General features: G+C 45.0%; 1 protein-coding gene across 13 annotated transcripts in view; it reads left to right on the forward strand.

Moving 5' to 3' along the window:
- The first annotated feature begins 9094 nt into the window (after positions 1-9094).
- Positions 9095-19300, forward strand: part of dlg5a (discs, large homolog 5a (Drosophila)) — a 199289-nt gene continuing 189083 nt past the window's right edge. For 12 of the 13 annotated variants that reach the window (XM_068020571.1, XM_068020579.1, XM_068020575.1 and 9 more), the window contains exon 1: positions 9095-9286. The gene's annotated coding sequence lies outside the window, so the exon portion shown is untranslated. The remainder of the gene's footprint in view (positions 9287-19300) is intronic. The other variant, XM_068020572.1, reaches the window with a different exon arrangement.

Raw genomic sequence — 19300 nt, forward strand, 5'->3', positions numbered from 1 at the left:
CATGTTTCTCCATTTTGTCCTCGTAATACAGACAGGAGTCTTTTTGAACTGCCTCATATGATAGAATATCTTTTATTTATATTAATTCTTGGTTCATGGGTGTCGCTGGCAAAGATGGCATTGATTGCCCATCCCTGGTTGGCTTCAAGAAGGTGGTGATGAGCCGCCTTCTTGAATCGCTGCAATCCATATGGCTTGGGTATTCCCACAACGATGTTTGGGAGTTCCTAGATTTTGACCTAGTGACAACTAAGGAATGATATATGTCCAAGTCGAGATTGTGTGCGGCGAAGGGGAATTTGGAGGTGACAGTGTTCCCATGCACCTGTTGCCCTTGTCTTCAATGGTGGAGGTCACAGGTTTGATAGGTGCTGTCAAAGAAGCTTGGTAATAGTACACGGTGGACGTGTAATGTTGTAGATGGGTTGCCAATCAAGCAAAGTGCTTTGTCCTGGATGGTGTTGAGTTTCTTGAGTGTTGTTGCAGCTGCGCCCATTCCAGGCAAATGGAGAATATTCCATCACGCTCCTGACTTGTGTCTTGTAGATGTGGAGAGGCTTTGGAAGGCAGATGAGTCACTTGCCGTAGAATATCCAACCTCAGATTTGGTCTGGTAATTAAGGCGTTTATGTGACTGCTCCAGTTGAACTTGCTGCCGCTAGTGACCACCATGATGTTGATGGGTGGGGGATTTGGCAAATGGAATCTCAAAGGGAGTTTTTTTTTAATTCTTTCATGGGATGTGGGTGTCACTCGCAAGGCCAGCATTTGTTTTTTTTAATTTCCAAAATATACTTCATTCATAAAATTCTGTAAAAAATACATTACAAAACAGCTCCAAAAAGCACCAAGTCAAACAATACAAAGAGTGCAAAGGAGATTAGTGTCCTTTAATACAGGAGTGAGTTGCCTCACAACTCTTCCATTTCATTTTACATGCCATGTACATTTTACAGCAAACAATTGTTGCCAATCCCTAATTGCCATTTACAACTGAGTGGCTTGCTGGGCCATTTAAGAGTCAGCCACATTGCTGTGGGTCTGGAGTCACATGTAGGTAAGGACGACAGATTTCCTTCCTTAAAGGACATTAGTGAACCAGATGGGTTTTTACAACAATTGATGATAGTTTCATGGCACCATTACTGAGACTAACTTTCAACTTGATTTTTAAAAATTAATTGAATTGATTAATTGTATTTAAATTCCACCAGCTGCCATGGTGGGATTTGAACCTGTGTCCCCAGGGGATTAGCCTGGGCCTCTGGATTACTAGTTCAGTGATATTACCACTACACCACCTTCTCTCTCATGTTGGAGATGGCCATTGTCTGGCACATGTGTGGTGCAAATGTTACTTGCCACTTATCAGCCCAAGGCTGGATGTTGTCCAGGTTTTGGTGCATGCGGGCATGGACTGCTTCGGTATCTGTGAAATTGCGAATGGAGCTGAACATTGTGCAATCCATCAGTAAAAAGCTCCACTTCTGATCTTTTGATGGAAGTAAGGTGTTATTGATGAAGCAGCTGAATATAGTTGGTCATAGAAGGCTGCACTGAGGAACTCTTGCAATGATGTCCTTGGGTTCTACTAACTGGCTTCCAACAACCACAGCCATGCTCCAAATTGCTGACTTTTCTTGTTGACCTGTTTGAAAGGCTCCTCATTGCCACACTTGGTCAAATGCTACCCTGATGTTAAGGGAAGTCACTCTCACTTCACCTCTGGAATTCAGTCTTGTGTCCATGTTTGAACCAAGGCTGTAATTAATTCTGGAGCCAAATAGTCCAAACTGTGCATCAGTGAGCTGGTTACTGGTGAGCAAGTGCTCCTTGATAGCACTATTGATAAATCCATCCATCTCTTTGCTACTGATTGAGACTACACTGGGCAGGATGAATTTTTCCTTATTGTGAACTGTACATACTTGGACAATGTTCCCCATTGTTGGGTAGATGTCAGTGTTGTAGCTGTACTCGAACGGCTTGGTTTAGAGGTGTGACTAGATTTGGAGCAAAGATCATCAGTATTGTAGCTGGGATGTCGGTAGGGCTCACAGCCTAAGCTGTGACCAGTGCTCTCAGCTGTTTCCTGATATCATGTGGAGTGAATGAACAATTAAAAGTGGACACAGTAATTAACAGTGTAGTCTGACTATCTGTAGTGATTGTATATGTTGAGCGCTTAGTTATTTCAACATCACTGATGATGCAAGTTGCTCTTCTCTCATGTGCACTGTCCTTATTAAATTTCATCTACCTTTGTTCCACTCATTTGAATATTTTGTCCAACTCATCTTGTAATCCTGTGTTGCCTCTCAGAATTAGCTATTACTCCTGGTTTGCTATCATCTGCAAATTTGATCAATTTGCATTTAGTTTCTGAGTCTAAGTCAATAGAAATCAATAATGTTCTCAGTACTGATCTCTGGGGCTCACCACTCAGCACTTCTCCCCAGTGTAACTCCTCCAACAAGTACCCACTGTTTTTATCCCTCGAACCAATTTCTTATCCATTCCTTGAACCTCCAGAGCTTTGAGCTAATTTAATAGCCTCTCACAATTTTAATGCTTTTTACAAATCTTTGTCCATTTCACTTGATACATCATTTCCTCAAAAAAAGTCAAGTGGGTTAATCAGGTAGCATCTTTTGCTTTGGAGACTGAAATAAGATTAATGGGCCAGTCGTTGACAACATCTGTTTGTCATCCCTATTGAAAATAGCCACTATATTAGCCTGTTTCCAGTGAATTGGTATCTCCCCACCGTTCACCAACCTCATAAATCTCTCCAGTGTCTCTTAGAATGTTGGGCTAAATACTATTTATCTCTTTTAGACAGTCTACCACTTCCAGCTTACTGATATCAATCACTAATTTGATTTGGGCCATCGCTACTTAGATTGGGCATGCTGTTCATGTCCTCTCTTGTAAATACTTGAAGTTATCATTCAGAACCCTAATTACCATGTATTCATCCTTTTTCAGCCTCCCTGACTGTCCTCTGAAATCTTATACTCAGCAGACAAGACAACAAAAAAGCTGCATTTTACCATACCATACAATAGAATAGCTATGTCATGTGCATTGCAGACAAAAACAAAATTGAGACTTGGTAACAACTTAATTACAGGACGTGGGCAGGAATCTGCTCATATAACACTTGCATTTGTATTTTAGTGACTCTATGGATTTTGAGAATAAACTGGGGAACATTAAAATCTCTCTAGATGGATAACGTAAGACGGGCAAAATATCCTTTCTTACCTGTAATGGTCTTGTGATCCTTGTGAAAACTTTCATCTAGTTTTCTGTTTTTTATAACAAACTCAATGGGGTACTTATACAAATTGCCTACAGTGGCTTTATTTACCAAATTAATAATGTTTTTACTGTTGATTATAAATACTATGAAACAATTGCTAACTTTCTGACTATGCTTAATCTATACTTGTTTGTCTCCATAAAACAATTGTTGCAATTTAAAGTCTGATATTTGTTTAGTATCAGCTTGTAACAGATTTACGTTACAGTACGCAATGAAAAAGGCTTTGTTTTATTCCTCATGTTTGCCAGTACAAACAGCAACATACAGCAGTCCTTCAATTTAAATTTGCTGACTCAAATCTTGCCTTGCAATCTTTTTGTGGCATCCTTGGCGGTGGTCACCTGAGTCAGAAGTCGATTTCAAGTTCCACTTCAGAAACATGAGCACAAAATCTAGCTGACACTATTGAACTATTAAACTGATGCCCCGTCATACCCTCTCAGATAGGCATAAAAGATCTCATGGCACTATTCCAAAAGCAACAAGGAGCTTCCCCCTGCTGTCCTGAGCAGTATCTATCCCTCAACCAACATCATGCAAACAGATTATGTGGTCACTATCTCATTGCTGTTTGAGAAACCTTGCTAAACAAAAATTGTCTGCCACTTTTCCTACAATAGTATATTTCAAAAGGAAGTCATTGGTTGTAAAGCTCTTCTTTCTTTCTGCAGTTTCTACACTGTGACATAGACAATTACGAAAAAAATGTTACAATTAGCAATCTGGAAAATATAATATATAAAATAAAAACAAGAAATGCTGGAACCACTCAGCAGGTCTGGCAGCATCTGTGGAAAGAGAAGCAGAGTTAACGTTAACTCTGCTTCTCTTTTCACAGATGCTGCCAGACCTGCTGAGTGGTTCCAGCATTTCTTGTTTTTATTTCAGATTTCCAGCATCCGCAGTATTTTGCTTTTATTTTAGTGGGAAATATAATTACTGAATGTTAGACTACCACCCTTTTTTAAGCCAGATAAAATTAACACGGCCGTAGTTTTGGTTTAGAAACCAAAGTAGAATACTTAATTGTCAAATGATTCATAAGTAACAAATAAATAACATTTAACAATCTCATTCACAATATGTTACCATAATTATGTTTCTTTCATTTAATGGTTAAGCAAATAACATGAAGAGATCTACTTTGAGACAATTTCTCCAGTTTTTGGCTATTTTCGGATTTTGATGGAAAAAATGTGGGATACTGCAACTGTAAAGATCAGCTGGTTTCACTGTTGGTCACTGAGTTGCTGGAAGAATAGAATGTATGATGTTAAAATTACATCAGTGCGTCCTGGCCCAACTAACTTCTGGGTTCTAACCCTGCTTCACCAAAGACTACACTTGGTCATGACTCCCAGTATACATGGCCTAAGAAAAGAATGTTGGGATTGCACACATGGTAGGTCAGCACTGCAGGTAGAACCCTTGTATTTCCTCAACTCTTTTTGTCATTGCTGAATTCCCCCACAATCAACATCATGGGGGTCATCATTGGCTAGAAAATTAACTGGACCAGCCACATAAACACCCTGACTGTGGAGACAAGAGAAGGTCTGAGGCTGAGTATTCTGCAGCGAGTAATTTGCCTCCTGAATCCCCAAAGCCTTTCCACCATCTACAATGTGCAAGCCAGAGGTGTGTTGGAATACTCCCCAGTTGCCTGGATGACTGAAGCTCGAACAGCACCCGCGGTGTGTCTGTTTGCACCCTGCAGGCACAGTAAGGCAATTCAGTGGAGTCTGCATCGCGAAGGCGAAATCAGGCAGTTCAGCGGTGAGTCTGTTTGTGCCGCGCAGACGCAGTGAGGCAGTTCAGCAGCGAGTCTGCACCATGCAGGCGCAGTGAGGCAATTCACCACTGAGTCTGCACCGCGCAGGCGCAGTGAGACAATTCAGCACTGAGTCTGCACCGCGCAGGCGCAGTGAGGCAGTTCAGCAGCGAGTCTGCACCGTGCAGGCGCAGTGAGGCAATTCGCCACTGAGTCTGCACCGCGCAGGCGCAGTGAGACAGTTCAGCACTGAGTCTGCACCGCGCAGGCGCAGTAAGGCAGATCAGCACTGAGCCTGCACCGCGCAGGCGTAGTGAGGCAGATCAGCACTGAGTCTGCACCGCGCAGGCGCAGTGAGGCAGATCAGCACTGAGTCTGCACCGCGCAGGCGCAGTGAGGCAGTTCAGCACTGAGTCTGCACCGCGCAGGCGCAGTGAGGCAGTTCAGCACTGAGTCTGCACCGCGCAGGCGCAGTGTGACAATTCACCACTGAGTCTGCACCGCGCAGGCGCGGTGAGGCAGTTCAGCGGCGAGTCTGCACCGCGCAGGTGCAGTGAGACAATTCAGCGACGGGTCTGCACCATGCAGGCGCAGTGAGGCAGTTCAGCACTGAGTCTGCACCGCGCAGGCGCAGTGAGACAATTCAGCGACGGGTCTGCACCGCGCAGGCGCAGTGAGGCAGTTCAGCACTGAGTCTGCACCGCGCAGGCGCAGTGAGGCAGTTCAGCACTGAGTCTGCACCACGCAGGTGCAGTGAGACATTTCAGCACTGAGTCTGCACCACGCAGGTGCAGTGAGACAGTTCAGCGACGGGTCTGCACCGCGCAGGCGCAGTGAGGCAGTTCAGCACTGAGTCTGCACCGCGCAGGCGCAGTGAGGCAGTTCAGCGACGGGTCTGCACCGCGCAGGCGCAGTGAGACAATTCAGCACTGAGTCTGCACCTTGCAGGCGCAGTGAGGCAGTTCAGCACTGAGTCTGCACCGCGCAGGCGCAGTGAGGCAATTCAGTGATGGGTCTGCACCGCGCAGGCGCAGTGAGGAAGAATTCTGCTCCCCTCACTCACTCTGATCTGAACTTGCTGTACTCCATTGTCTCAAGTCTAATCCTGACATTGTGATTAAACCAGCTGACAAGGGTGGTGCTGTTGTCTGGCGTACCAACCTCTACCTTGTAGAGGCTGAGCATCAACTCACAGACACTTCTTCCTACCTTACCCTGGACAATGACCCCCACCACTGAACATCAAGCCACTGTCTCCAGGGCTGTCATTGACCTCATTTCCTCTGGAACTCTTCCCTCTACAGCTTTTCACCTCATAGTCCCGCAACTCTGAACAGCCCGCTTCTACCTCCTTCCCAAAATCCACAAACAGGACTGTCCTGGTAGACTCATCGTTTTAGCCCATTCCTGTCCTGCTGAACTTATTTCTTCCTATCTTGACACTATTTTTTCTCCCTTTGTCCAGTCTCTTCCCACCTACATCTGTGACTCTTCAGATGCCCTGCGTAATTTTGACAATTTCCAGTTTCCTGGCCCTAACCGCCTCCTCTTCACTATGGACGTCCAATCTCTCGACACCTCCATCCCCCACCTGGACAGTTTGAGGACTCTCCACTTCTTCCTTGAACAGAGGCCCAACCAGTCTCCATCCACCACCACCCTCCTCTGCCTGGCTGAACTTGTTCTCACATTGAACAACTTCTCCTTCAACCCCACTCACTTCCTCTAAATAAAAGGTGTTGCTATGGGTAACTACATAGGTCCTAGTTATGCCTGTCTTTTTGTGTGGTGTGTCAAACATTCCTACTCAGGCCCCCTCCCCCAACTAATTTTCCAGTACCGTTTCCTGCTCTCACTCAGAACTGAAGAAACTTCATCAACTTTGCTTCCAATTTCCACCTTTCTCTCACCTTCACATGGTCCATCTCTGACATTTCCCTTCCCTTCCTCGACTTCTCTGTCTCCATTTCAGGGGATAGGCTGTCTACTAATATTCATTATAAGCCCACCGACTCCCACAGCCACCTTGATTACACTTCCTCACACCCTGCCTCCTGTAAAGACTCCATTCCATTCTCCCAGTTTCTCCATCTCCATTGCATCTGTTCTGATGATGCAATCTTCCACAACAGTGCTTCTGATATGTCTTCCTTTTTCCTCAACCAAGGATTTCCCCCCCACTGTGGTTGACAGGATGCTTGACAGTGTCTGATCCATTTCCCACACTCTGTTCTCACCCCTTCCCCTCCCTCCCAGAACCCAACTGGGTTCCCATTGTTCTCACTTTCCACCCCACCAGGCTTCAAATCCAAAGGATCATCCTCCGGCATATCTACCACCTCCAGCATGATGCCACCACCAAACATTTTTTTTATTCTTTCATGGAATGTGGGTGTCGCTGGCAAGGCCAGCATTTGTTGCCCATCCCTAATTGCCCTTGACAACTGAGTGGCTTGCTAGGCCATTTCAGAAGCCAGTTAAGAGTCAACCACATTGCTGTGGGTCTGGAGTTGCATGGAGGCTGTAGCGAGACCAGGTAAGGATGGCAGATTTCCTTCCCTAAAGGATAGATGGGCTTTTACGACAATCAATGATAGTTTCGTGGTACCAATACTGAGCCGAGCTTTCAATTCCAGATTTTTTGATTCATTAATTGAATTTATTTTAATTTGTTGAATTTAAATTCCACCAGCTGCCATGGTGGGATGTGAACATCTGTCCCAGGGCATTAGTCTGGGCCTCTGGATTACTAGTCCAGCGACATTACTCTCCCACCTCTCCATTTCATGCCACCTCTCCCCTCCCCTCTCAGCATTCTGAAGAGACTGTTCCCTCTGCGACACCCTGGTCCACTTCTCCATCACCCCCAACACCTCTTCCCCTTCCCAAAGCATCTTCCCATGCAATCACAGGAGGTATAACACCTGCCCTTCTACCTCCTCTGCTCACCATCCAAGGCCCCAAACACTCCTTCCAGGTGAAGCTGCGATTTACTTGCGCTTCTTTCAATTTAGTATACTGTGTTCAGTGTTCACTGCTCACTATGCGGTCGCCTCTACATTGGGAGACCAACTGTAGATTGGAGGACTGCTTTGCAGAACATCTCTGCTCAGCCTGCAGGCATGACTCTGAGCTTCCGGTTGATTGCCATTTTAATTCACCACCTTGCTCTCACGCTCGCATTTCTGTCCTTGACTTATTGCAGTGTTCCAGTGAAGCTCATTGAAAGCTCGAGAAACTGCATCTCATCTTCCGATTAGGCACTTTATAGCCTTCTGGACTCAACATTGAGTTCAACAATTTCAGACCATGACTGTCATTTTTTTAATCATGTTACAGTCTTAAAATTAGAACCATAGAATGGTTATAGCACAGAAGGCGGCCATTAAGCCCGTCATACCTGTGCCAACTCTCTGCAAGAGCAACTTACTTGGTCCCACGTGTTATTCATGTTTTTGCTTTCGGACAGAGCTGTTCATTATTCTGTCACAAACACTCTCTCTGGACTAATGCTTTGTCATTTACTACAAATATTACCGCTCCCTTTGCCTTTTTTTCCATGACATCTTTGTCATTTAATCTCTCCTACCCTCCACCCCGTGACAGACCTAGTCCTTTTGTTCTTCTTCCCCCTTTCACTTGTTCAAAACCTATTGCATTTCCAACCTTTGCCAGTTCTGATGAAAGGTCATCAACCTGAAATGTTAATTCTGTTTCTCTCGCCACAGATGCTGCCTGACCTGCTGACCATTCCAGCACTTTCTATCTTTATTTCAGATTTCCAGCATCCGCAGTATTTTATTTTTAGCTCAGGGGCGAGTATTGTTGCAGTGCGCAGGCGCGGTGAGGCAGTTCAGGGGCGGCTGTTTGCGGTGCGCAGGCGCAGTGAGGCAGCACAGCGGCGGGTCTGTTTGCGGCGCGCAGGCGCAGTTCGGAGCTCCACAGTTCACATACCCCCCCAGCGCCTGCGCACTGAGCACCTGGTGTTCGCGTCACGCAACGGCCCCTTTGGTGGGGGTGGAAAAAAACAGCGAGCGGTTTTGGAGAGGGAATGGGGCCGAAAACCGGCCTCTGCTACCGGTACAGAAAATCTCCCGCTCCCCTGGATCATTTAACACCGCGCGGCAAATAACAGAAGCTGGGTGCGGGCCAGGCGGTGAAGTGAGGGCTTTGCTGGGACCGCTGAGGTAAGAGGCGGCGGTGCTAGTCCGGAGAGTCCGGGGATCCCGGCCAGGCGGAGTGACCCTGCCCGCCGGGATCAGCTTCCCCCGGGATTATAAATCAATCCACCCCTCCAACTGGATGCACTGTTCACTCCCATCACAGACTGGGGGGGGGGGGAGGGGGGGAGACCGGCTGCTTCTGTTGGTGGAAGGAGCTGCTGATTGACTCTGAGCACTGGCAACTGATTCAGAGGGAAAGGGAGGCTGTGCCCGTCTGTCTGAGCCTCTGTGCCCGTCTGTCTGTTTGACGCGCTGTGCCCATCTCTGAGACTGTTCTGATGACGGGTCACTGATCTGAAACGTTAACTCTGCTTCTCTCTCCGCAGATGGTGCCAGACCTGCTGAGTATTTCCAGCATTTCTTGTTTGTGTTTCAGATTTCCAGCATCTGCAGTATTTTGCTTTTATTATCTGAGGCTGTGCCCGTCTGTCTCTGTCTGAGGCTGTGCCTGTCTGTCTCTGTCTGAGGTTGTGCCCGTCTGTCTCTGAGGCTGTGCCCGTCTGTCTCTGAGGCTGTGCCCGTCTGTCTCTGAGGCTGTGCCCATCTGTCTCTGAGGCTGTGCCCATCTGTCTCTGAGGCTGTGCCCATCTGTCTCTGAGGCTGTGCCTGTCTGACTGAGACTCTGTCTGCCTGTCTGTCTGTCTGAGGCTGTGTCCGTCTGAGGCTCTGCCCGTCTGTCTGTCCGTCTGAGGCTCTGCCCGTCTGACTGTCCGCCTGAGACTCTGCCTGCCCGTCTTTCCGTCTGAGGCTCTGCCCATCTTTCTGTCAGAGGCTGTGCCCGTCTGTCTTTCTGTCAGGCTGTGCCCGTCTGTCTTTCTGTCGGAGGCTGTGCCCGTCTGTCTTTCCATCTGAGGCGTTGTGCCCGCCTGTCTATCTGACGCTGTGTGCCCATCAGTCTGCCTGTATGAGGCTCTCTGCCCGTCTGTCTAAGGCTGTGCCCGTCTGTCTCTGTCTGAGGCTGTGCCCGTCTGTTTAGTTTAGAGATACAGCACTGAAACAGGCCCTTCGGCCCACCGAGTCTGTGCCGACCATCAACCACCCATTTATACTAATCCTACACTAATTCCATATTCCTACCACATCCCCACCTGTCCCTATATTTCCCTACCACCTACCTATACTAGGGGCAATTTATAATGGCCAATTAACCTATCAACCTGCAAGTCTTTGGCATGTGGGAGGAAACCGGAGCACCCGGAGGAAACCCACGCAGACACAGGGAGAACTTGCAAACTCCACACAGGCAGTACCCAGAATTGAACCCGGGTCGCTGGAGCTGTGAGGCTGCAGTGCTAACCACTGCGCTGCTGTGTCTGTCTCTGTCTGAGGCTGTGCCCGTCTGTCTGAGACTCTGCCCGTCTGTCTGAGACTCTGCCCGTCTGTCTGAGACTCTGCCTGTCTGTCTGTCTGAGGCTCTGCCCGCCTGACTCTGTTTGAGGCTCTGCCCGCCTGTCTTTCCATCTGAGGCTCTGCCCGCCTGTATTTCCGTCTGAGGCACTGTGCCCGTCTGTCCGTCTGAGGCTCTGCCCGTCTGTCTTTCCGTCTGAGGCTGTGCCCGTCTGTCTTTCCGTCTGAGGTGTTGTGCCTGTCTGTCTGAGGCTCTGTGCCCATCTGTCTGTATGAGGCTCTCTGCCCGTCTGTCTGTCTGAGGCTGTGCCCGTCTGTCTTTCTATCTGAGGCACTGTCTGAGGAGATAGGTCAACTAAGCTTAGAGAAATTAATGCATGGCTCAAAGACTTGTGTGGTAGAAGTGGGTTCTGGTTCGTGGGGTACTGGCAGCAGCATTGGGGAAAGTGGTGGCTGTACCGTTGGGACGGTCTACGCCTGTACTGTGCTGGGGCCGGTGTTCTAATGAGCCGCATAACTAGGGAAGTAGAGAGGGTTTTAAACTGAATAGTGGGAACAAGGGATCAAATTTGGGAAGATGTGGTAAATCAAGGAGTAGAGACAAGGGAAATGATAGACTGTGACAGGAAGGGACAGAGCATACAAATCTAAGAGTAAATCAATGGGTAAGGCTAGAAGTTACAAAAATAATAAAAGGACAAAACTTAAGGCTCTGTATCCGAATGCACGTAGCATTGGAAACAAAATTGATGAATTAAGAGCGCAAATAGAAATAAATAAGTACAATCTGACAGCCATTACAGAGGCATGGCTACAGGATGACATAGATTGGGGCTTGAATATTGAAGGGTACATGGCATTTAGGAAGGACTGGAAGCTAGGAAAAGGTGGAGGGGTAGCTCTGTTAATTAATGATGGTATGAGCGCAATAGAGAGGGATGACCTAAGTTCAGGAGACCAGGATGTAGAAGCAGTTTGGGTAGAGATGAGAAATCATAAAGGCAAGAAGTCACTTGTAGGAGTGGCGTACCCGCCACATAACATTAACCACACTATAGAATGGGATATAAAGGAAGAAATAATGGCAGCTTGTCAGAAAGGTACCAGCGATAATTATGGGGGATTTTAACCTACATATAGACTGGAAAAATCAGTTGGGCAGAGGTAGCCTAGATAAGGAGTACATAGAATATTTTCGGGATAATTTCTTGGAACAATACGTTCTGAAGCCAACCAGAGAGTAGGCTATACCAGACCTGGTATTGTGCAAGCAGATAGGATTAACTAATGATCTCATAGTTAAGGCACCCCTAGGTAGCAGCGATCATAATCTGAATTTTACATTCAGTTTGAGGGAGAGAAGAGTGGATCGAAGACTAGTATTTTAAACTTAAATAAGGGCAATTATGAGGGCATGAAAGCAGAGCTAGCTAAAGTGAACTGGCAAATTAGGTTAAGGGATAGATCAATAGAGATACAGTGGCAGACATTTAAGGGGATATTTCAGAGTAGATACATTTCAACGAGAAAGAAAAATTCCAAGGGTGGGACCTGCCATCCGTGGTTAACTGAAGCAGTTGAAGATAGTATCATACTTAAAGAAAAAGCCTATAATTGCGCAAAGATGGGAGCCAGGTCAGAAGATTGGACAGAATATAAAAAACAGCATAGAATGACTAAAAGATTGATATGGAGGGTAAAATTAGAGTACAAGAGAAAGCTAGCTAGAAATATAAAGACAGATAGTAAGAGTTTCTATAAATATTTAAAAAAGAAAAGAGTTAACAAAGTGAGTGTTGGTCTTATAGAAAGTAAGTCTGGGGAATTAATAATGGATATTAAGGAGATGGCAGATGAATTGAACAGATATTTTGCATCAGTCTTCTCTATTGAGGATACAAGTAACATCCCAGTATTAGTTGTAAGTCAGGAAATGGAAGGGAGGGAGGAATTTAAGAAAGTTACAATCACCGGGGAAGTGGTACTGAACAAATTGTTGGAGCTGAGAGCTGACAAGTCCCTGAGTCCTGATGGACTTCATCCTAGGGTGTTAAAAGAAGTGGCTAGTGAGATAGTTGATGCATTAGTTTTAATTTTCCAAAATTCCCTAGATTTGGGGAAGGTTATGTTAGATTGGAAAATAGCAAATGTAACTCCTTTATTCAAAAATGGAGGGAGACAGAAAGAAGGAAACTACAGGCCAATTAACTTAACATCGGTCTTAGGGAAAATGTTAGAAGCTGTTATTAAAGACGTTATAGCAGAGCATTTAGAAAAATTCAAGGTAATAAGGCAGAGTCAACATGGTTTTGTGAAAGAGAAATCATGTTGAACCAATTTATTGGAGTTCTTTGAGGGAGTTACATGTGCTGTGGATAAAGGGGGACTGGTGGATGTACTGTACTTAGATTTCCAGAAGGCATTTGATAAGGTGTCACATCAAAGTTTATTGTAGAAAATAAAAACTCATGATGTTGGGGGTAACATTGGCATGGATAGAAGATTGGTTAACTATCAGGAAACAGAGAGTAGGCATAAATGGGTCATCCTCTGGTTGGCAAGATGTAACGAGTGGTGTGCCACAAGGATCTATGCTGGAGCCTCAACTTTTTACAATTTATATATAAATGACTTAGATGAAGGGACCGAAGGTATGTTTGTTAAATTTGCTGATAATGCAAAGATAGGTAGGGAAGTAACTTGTGAAGAGGACATAAGGAGGCTACAAAGTGGTATAGATAGGTTAAGTGAGTGGGCAAAGACCTGTTCTTCTTTGGCCTCCTTGTCTTGAGAGACAATGGGTAAACGCCTAGAGGTGGTCAGTGGTTTGTGAAGCAGCGCCTGGAGTGGCTACAGTTGGCAAATGGAGTATAATGTGGGAAAGTGGGAAATTGTCCACTTTGGCAGAAAGAATAAAAAAGAAGCATATTATCTAAATGGTGAGAGATTGCAGTACTCTGAGATGCAGAGGGATCTGGGTGTCCTAATGCATGAATCGCAAAAGGTTAGTATGCATGTACAGCACTTAATTAGGAAAACTAATAGAATGTTATCATTTATCTTGAGGGGAATTGAATACACAAGTAGGGAGGTTATGCTTCAGCTATACAGGGCATTGGTGAGACCACATCTGGAGTACTGTGTACAGTAATGGTCTTATTTAAGGAAGGATGTAAATGCAATGGAGGCAGTACAGAGAAGGCATACTAGACTAATACCTGGAAAGGGCGGACTGTCTTACGAGGAAAGATTGGACAGGCTAGGCTTGTATTTGCTGGAATTTAGAAGAGTAAGAGGCGACTTGATTGAAACATACAAGATCCTGTGGGGTCTTGACAGGGTGGATGTGGAAAGGATGTTTCCCCTTGTGGGAGAATCTAGAACTAGGGGTCATTGTTTAAAAACAAGGGGTCTCCCATTTAAGACAGAGATAAGGAGAAATATTTTTCCCCCAGAGGGTCGTGAGTCTTTGGAATTCTCTTCCTCAAAAGGCAGTGGAAGCAGAATCTTTGAATATTTTTAAGGCAGGGATAGATAGATTCTTGATAAACAAGTGGGTGGAAGGTTATTGGGGGTAGGTAGACATGTGGAGTAATCAGTTCAGCCATGAGCTTATTAAATGGCGGTGCAGGGCAGAGTGGCCTACTCCTGCTCCTAATTCATATGTGCTGGTCTGTGTGGTGTTGTGCCCCTCTGTCTGTCTGTCTGAGGCGCTGTGCACATCTGTTTCTCTGTGGTTCTGTACCCATCTGTCCGTCTGAGACTGTACGCCCGTCAGTCTTTCTGAGGTTGTGTGCCCGTCTGTCTGTGTGACTGAGGATTTGCACCTGTCTGTCTGAATGTGTGTGTATGTGACTGTACAGGTGTAGCAACGTGTTCCTTGGCTGGATGTACCTGCGGGCTGTGAAACAGTGTCCCTCTCTCTGCTGTACACTCGTATGGAAGTAGAAGTCTATCTGTGAGTGAAAGGCTGCCTGCTTGAAATCTTGTTTGTGTGTGATATAAAACAGATTGCGCAGTAGTCCACATGTGAGTTTGAGGCTCCACTTGTATGTGAGGCTATGGGCTGAATTTTAGGTCCAGGGTCCCATTTCCATAGCTAGGCTGAATTCCCGGTCAGGCACTGGAACGTGGCCAAGTGGGACCCTGGAGGAGATTTCGAGGAGTGGCCAATTAACAGGTTGCCTCAGGGAGTCCCGGCCAGTTATGAATGGTGGGCAGGCTCTGCAGCTGGGAGGGCCGCTGGGAACCCCGAGGCTTTGGGTTGCCAGGTGACCCACTGTGAGAGGTAGACGCTGCTGCCAGAGGTGGGGCACCGAGAGGGCGCCTCAAGATATAAGTGCCCTCAAGACTTGCAAATGTTTCAAAATATACTGTGGCCACAGCTGTCCGAACATCATAGCAGAGAGGGAACTGCTCCACACGATGGCCTGGGGCTGCACCTGTGGACCTCTCAGCCCAGCAGATCCATGTTAGGATGCATTGCAGAATGCACCTCTGGCCCACACTCTGCCTGCCACTGGATTGCCACCACTGTGTTGTCTACGGGCTCCAGCCACATCAGGGTCCAGTCTGTCATCTGTAAAGAGTGCCCACAATTGGTGCTTTAATTGGCCTATTTGGCTGTCTCCTGCTAGCAGGTGGGTAGGCCTTATCCAACAGAAGCTGCCTCCTTGAAAATATGGCGAAGGCAGCAATATGCCAGCCGGCATCACGAAATTGCTGGTACACCTGCCTCCGCTATGGAATGAAAATCTAGCCCTATCTGTCTGTCCGGTGATTTGTCTGTGTGTGTGATGTTGTGCATCTGCTTGTGTGTGAGAGAGACTATGTGTGTGCAAGAGAGGCTTCGCACTGATCTGCACACTTAGCTGCATGAAAGAGATTATGTACCTGTCAGTCTCTAAATGAGACTATATACCTGATTGTGTGCATGCACTTGCTTGTTTCCACATGAAAAGTGTGAAACTATGTACCTGTCTGTGCCCACCTGACACTATGCAGGAGTGAGACAATGTTCCTGTCTTTGTTTACATGCCCATTTGTGAGAATGATACTGTGGATGAAAGAGAAAATTTGCATGTCTGTCTGAAACTCTGTGCACCTTTGCGTTTCCTTGCTTTTGTTTACAAAGGTAAAATTGCATCTGCCTGAGAGGGAGTATGTATATGAAGCTGCTCACCTTTGCAAGAAAATGATATTGTATTCTTGGCTGCATGTGAGAGAGTGAGGTAGGGAACCTGTTTTGCTGCCTTTTTATGAATGCAAATGAGATTATAAGCATGGATTTTGTGTGTGTGCAAGTGCCTATGCACTTTGCAAGAGACGTTATGAGTAAATGTGATTTGCTGGCCTGACCTCATTTTGATTATTGTGTTGTTTTGCAAGCTTCACGTTAAGGCTGGTATTTGGGCTATAAAGGTTTATGTCCTGCACAATCCACCGGATGACACTTGAGATGAGGGACTGTGTAAACAATATATTCTGTGGTGCTGAAAGATTGAGGGCTGATTTAGTTGAGGTGTTCCAAGTAGTAAAAGGAATTGAGTAAGTAGGGAATGGCTCTCTAATTGGGGAACAGGGGAGGGTGTATATAATATTTCAACTAAACCAGTTAGAAGCATATCGGGGGGAAAGTTCTTCATGCTAAGGGTTGTAGGAATGTGAAATGCACTGTTGTAGAAGATTGTGGATGCAGAATCTATCAACACTTTTAAAAAAGAGGAAGCTACTTGGGATTGAGGCGATTAAAGGATATGGAAGAAATGTGGAGCCGAACAAAATGACAGAGCTGGCTAAACAGGCTATTTCTGTACTTATGTTCTTCATCTTTCTTGAAAGAACAAATTCCTCTTTTCTTTGATTTCCCTTGGTTTTCTCAGGTTCTAAACTGATTACAACAGGAGGTAATGCTGCCTTGGCTTCACTATTATGGTGCAAAGGCTCAGTTTGTGGAAAGAATGAGCAAAGTGCTACTATCCCTCTCTTTACCTGCACCCCCCCCCCCCCCCCCTACTCATTTGGGAGGAGACATGACATCTTGGCTTGGGCCTTCCATATGTTAGAGTTTGGAGGGAGAGGCCACATTTTCATTTCATTGCTCCTGGGTGTTCAAGTCCACTGTGCCACCAGACCACCTGGATTCCTGAGATTCATTTGATCTCTTAGTAATTCTGGCCGAGAAGAATAGAAAATTCTGAAACAGAATAGAATCCTGGTGTATTTTACAACTTTTGTCGCAGGCTAAATTCTCCTTTGTATCTACCCATAACCTAATGTTCATATATATTCTACTTTGGAACATCCTTATTATCCAGATATTCAGTATCACCATGTAAATTTGGATAAACCAATTTTGTATAGAAATTTTATATTTAAGGCTTTTTCAGTGTAAGGGATAAAGTATTTGTGAAATGACACTATTGAAGCACATTAGTTGTTATCATATGCCTGAGTTTAATGAAGGTTTTGTGCAAACACACTGGTTAACATTCCACCCACAGCCTGTGTGAGGCTGTTGCAGCACTATACAGAGGCTCTCGCTCTGGTCTGCTCTTGTGTGTGGATTTGAATTTTTTAAATGTAATGTGATACTTTTGTGCTTTATGGATGAATTCTATAACAGATATTGATATCTATTGTAAAACTTCATTCTAAAATGCGCAATGTTTTGAATACATTTTAGCTTCTTGCATAAATAATCATAGAATATGACAAGACAGAAACAGGCCATTTGGTTCATCATGCCTTTGCTGGTGATTTCTCCATGAGCCACTGAGTTGAAATCTGCCTTCTCCTTGTTCCCTAAAAACTTTAATATTTCTCTTTGAATGCAAATTGGATTGTTGCTTGACAAAGTGTTTATGAACATTGCTTCTACAACTTGGTGGAGAACTCCACATTCTCAGCACGATCTGTGTAAAGCCATTAAAAAAAAAATCTTAGATTTTTTTGTGACCATAAATTTGTACCCTCTCGTTGTCAATCACTCAAAATAATCTATTGTCACTAGTCATAACTCACCCGAATCTTGAAGACCTCTATCAGATCATCTCTTAACCTTCACAATATTTGTGAAAAAAGTTCTAACTTCTCAATTCTCTTCATAATTGCAACCCATCACCCTTGGTAACAGTGGCAGTCGTGGCTCAGTGGGGTAGCATTCTCACCTCTGAGACAGAAGGTTGTGGATTTAAGTACCACTCCAGGGACTTGAGCACAAAATCTATGCTGACACTCTAGTGCAGTACCAAGAGAGTGTTGCACTGTCGGAGTTGCTATCTTTTAGATGAGTTGTTAAATCATGGCCCCGTCTGCCCTCTCAGGTGGACAGAAAAGATCCCATGGCACAATTTCAGAGAAGAGCCCTGGGTGCCCTGGCCAAAATATAACCCTCAACCAACCACCATTCTCGCATTGTTGTTTATGGGACCTTGCTGTGCACAAATAGAGTGCCACCTTTCCTACATTACAACGGTGACGACGCTTCAAAAGTACTTAATTGACTGTAAAGCTCTTTGGAATGCCCTGAGGTCATGAAAGGCACTATAAAAATGCAAGTCTTTCTTTCATATAAGTGAATCCACTCAGCATCTTTTATATCCTTTCTATGACGTGGCATTCCAAACACTGTACAATATTCTAGTTATGTTACATGATACTTCAAATACTATAGCTGAATAAACCTCCACATGTTCAAATTACAAGTTTGGACTAATGCTTGTGTTAGCTGTCCAGCTCATATGCTGTAGACAGGAAATGCATTGAAAGTATTTTGAGACCTGTATCCCAAAACGAGCAGTATTTCTACAATGTGTACACAGCAAGTGTCAGTTGGGCTCCATTAGTAGCAGTTTCACTCTGAATTAGAAGTATGTGTGTTTTAGCTCATGATTTAGGCTGACATTTTAGTGCAGCACTGAGGGAATGCTGCATTGATGAAGTTCCCTTTCTTTAGTTGATACAGTAAACTGAGATCCCTGTGTGCATGTTTCAGTTAGATTAACTGGTCATTAATCTCACTGACTAGAATTTTGCTAATGTAGAATGGCTACTTCATTTGTACACATAACAGTTGCTGCACTTCAAACAGTTTCATTGTGTGAAGCTTTGAGAAATATTTCAATTTGATAAATGCAAGTATGATTACAGTAGTATAGCAAAGGTGTTGTCCTTGGTTGAATAGCCTGCACATACAGCTGTCAAGGCTCATCTCTAACTAAGCAGTTTGATGGGGTACCAGAGAGTAAATAGCTCCCATGAAAACAAATTTCATCAAGGAATCAATTCCTTCAGAAGAGTAGAGGGGATAAATTAGTGGAGAAAAATAAATGATTTGCAAACCTGATTAGAGGAAGCAACCAGCAGTTTAATTGCAACAGGGCTCTCAAGTTTGGGAGCAGAACATCTACTAAGAAATGTCTGCTATGATTCGGGACCTATTCATCGACGTTGCCTTTACTGGCAATTAGAAATTGGATTGTGTGGTGAAATTTAGAGCCCTCTATATATGCCAGTGTGAATTGGGAATTATTGGTCAGACAGGAATATTTCAAATACTTCCTTGAAAAGGATCCTTTTCTTCAGCCGGTATCTCTTATTAGTGCCCATTTCTAAAAGATTTGCATTTGT

Source organism: Heterodontus francisci, chromosome 42 (assembly GCF_036365525.1).
Source record: "Heterodontus francisci isolate sHetFra1 chromosome 42, sHetFra1.hap1, whole genome shotgun sequence".
Lineage (NCBI taxonomy): Eukaryota > Metazoa > Chordata > Chondrichthyes > Heterodontiformes > Heterodontidae > Heterodontus > Heterodontus francisci.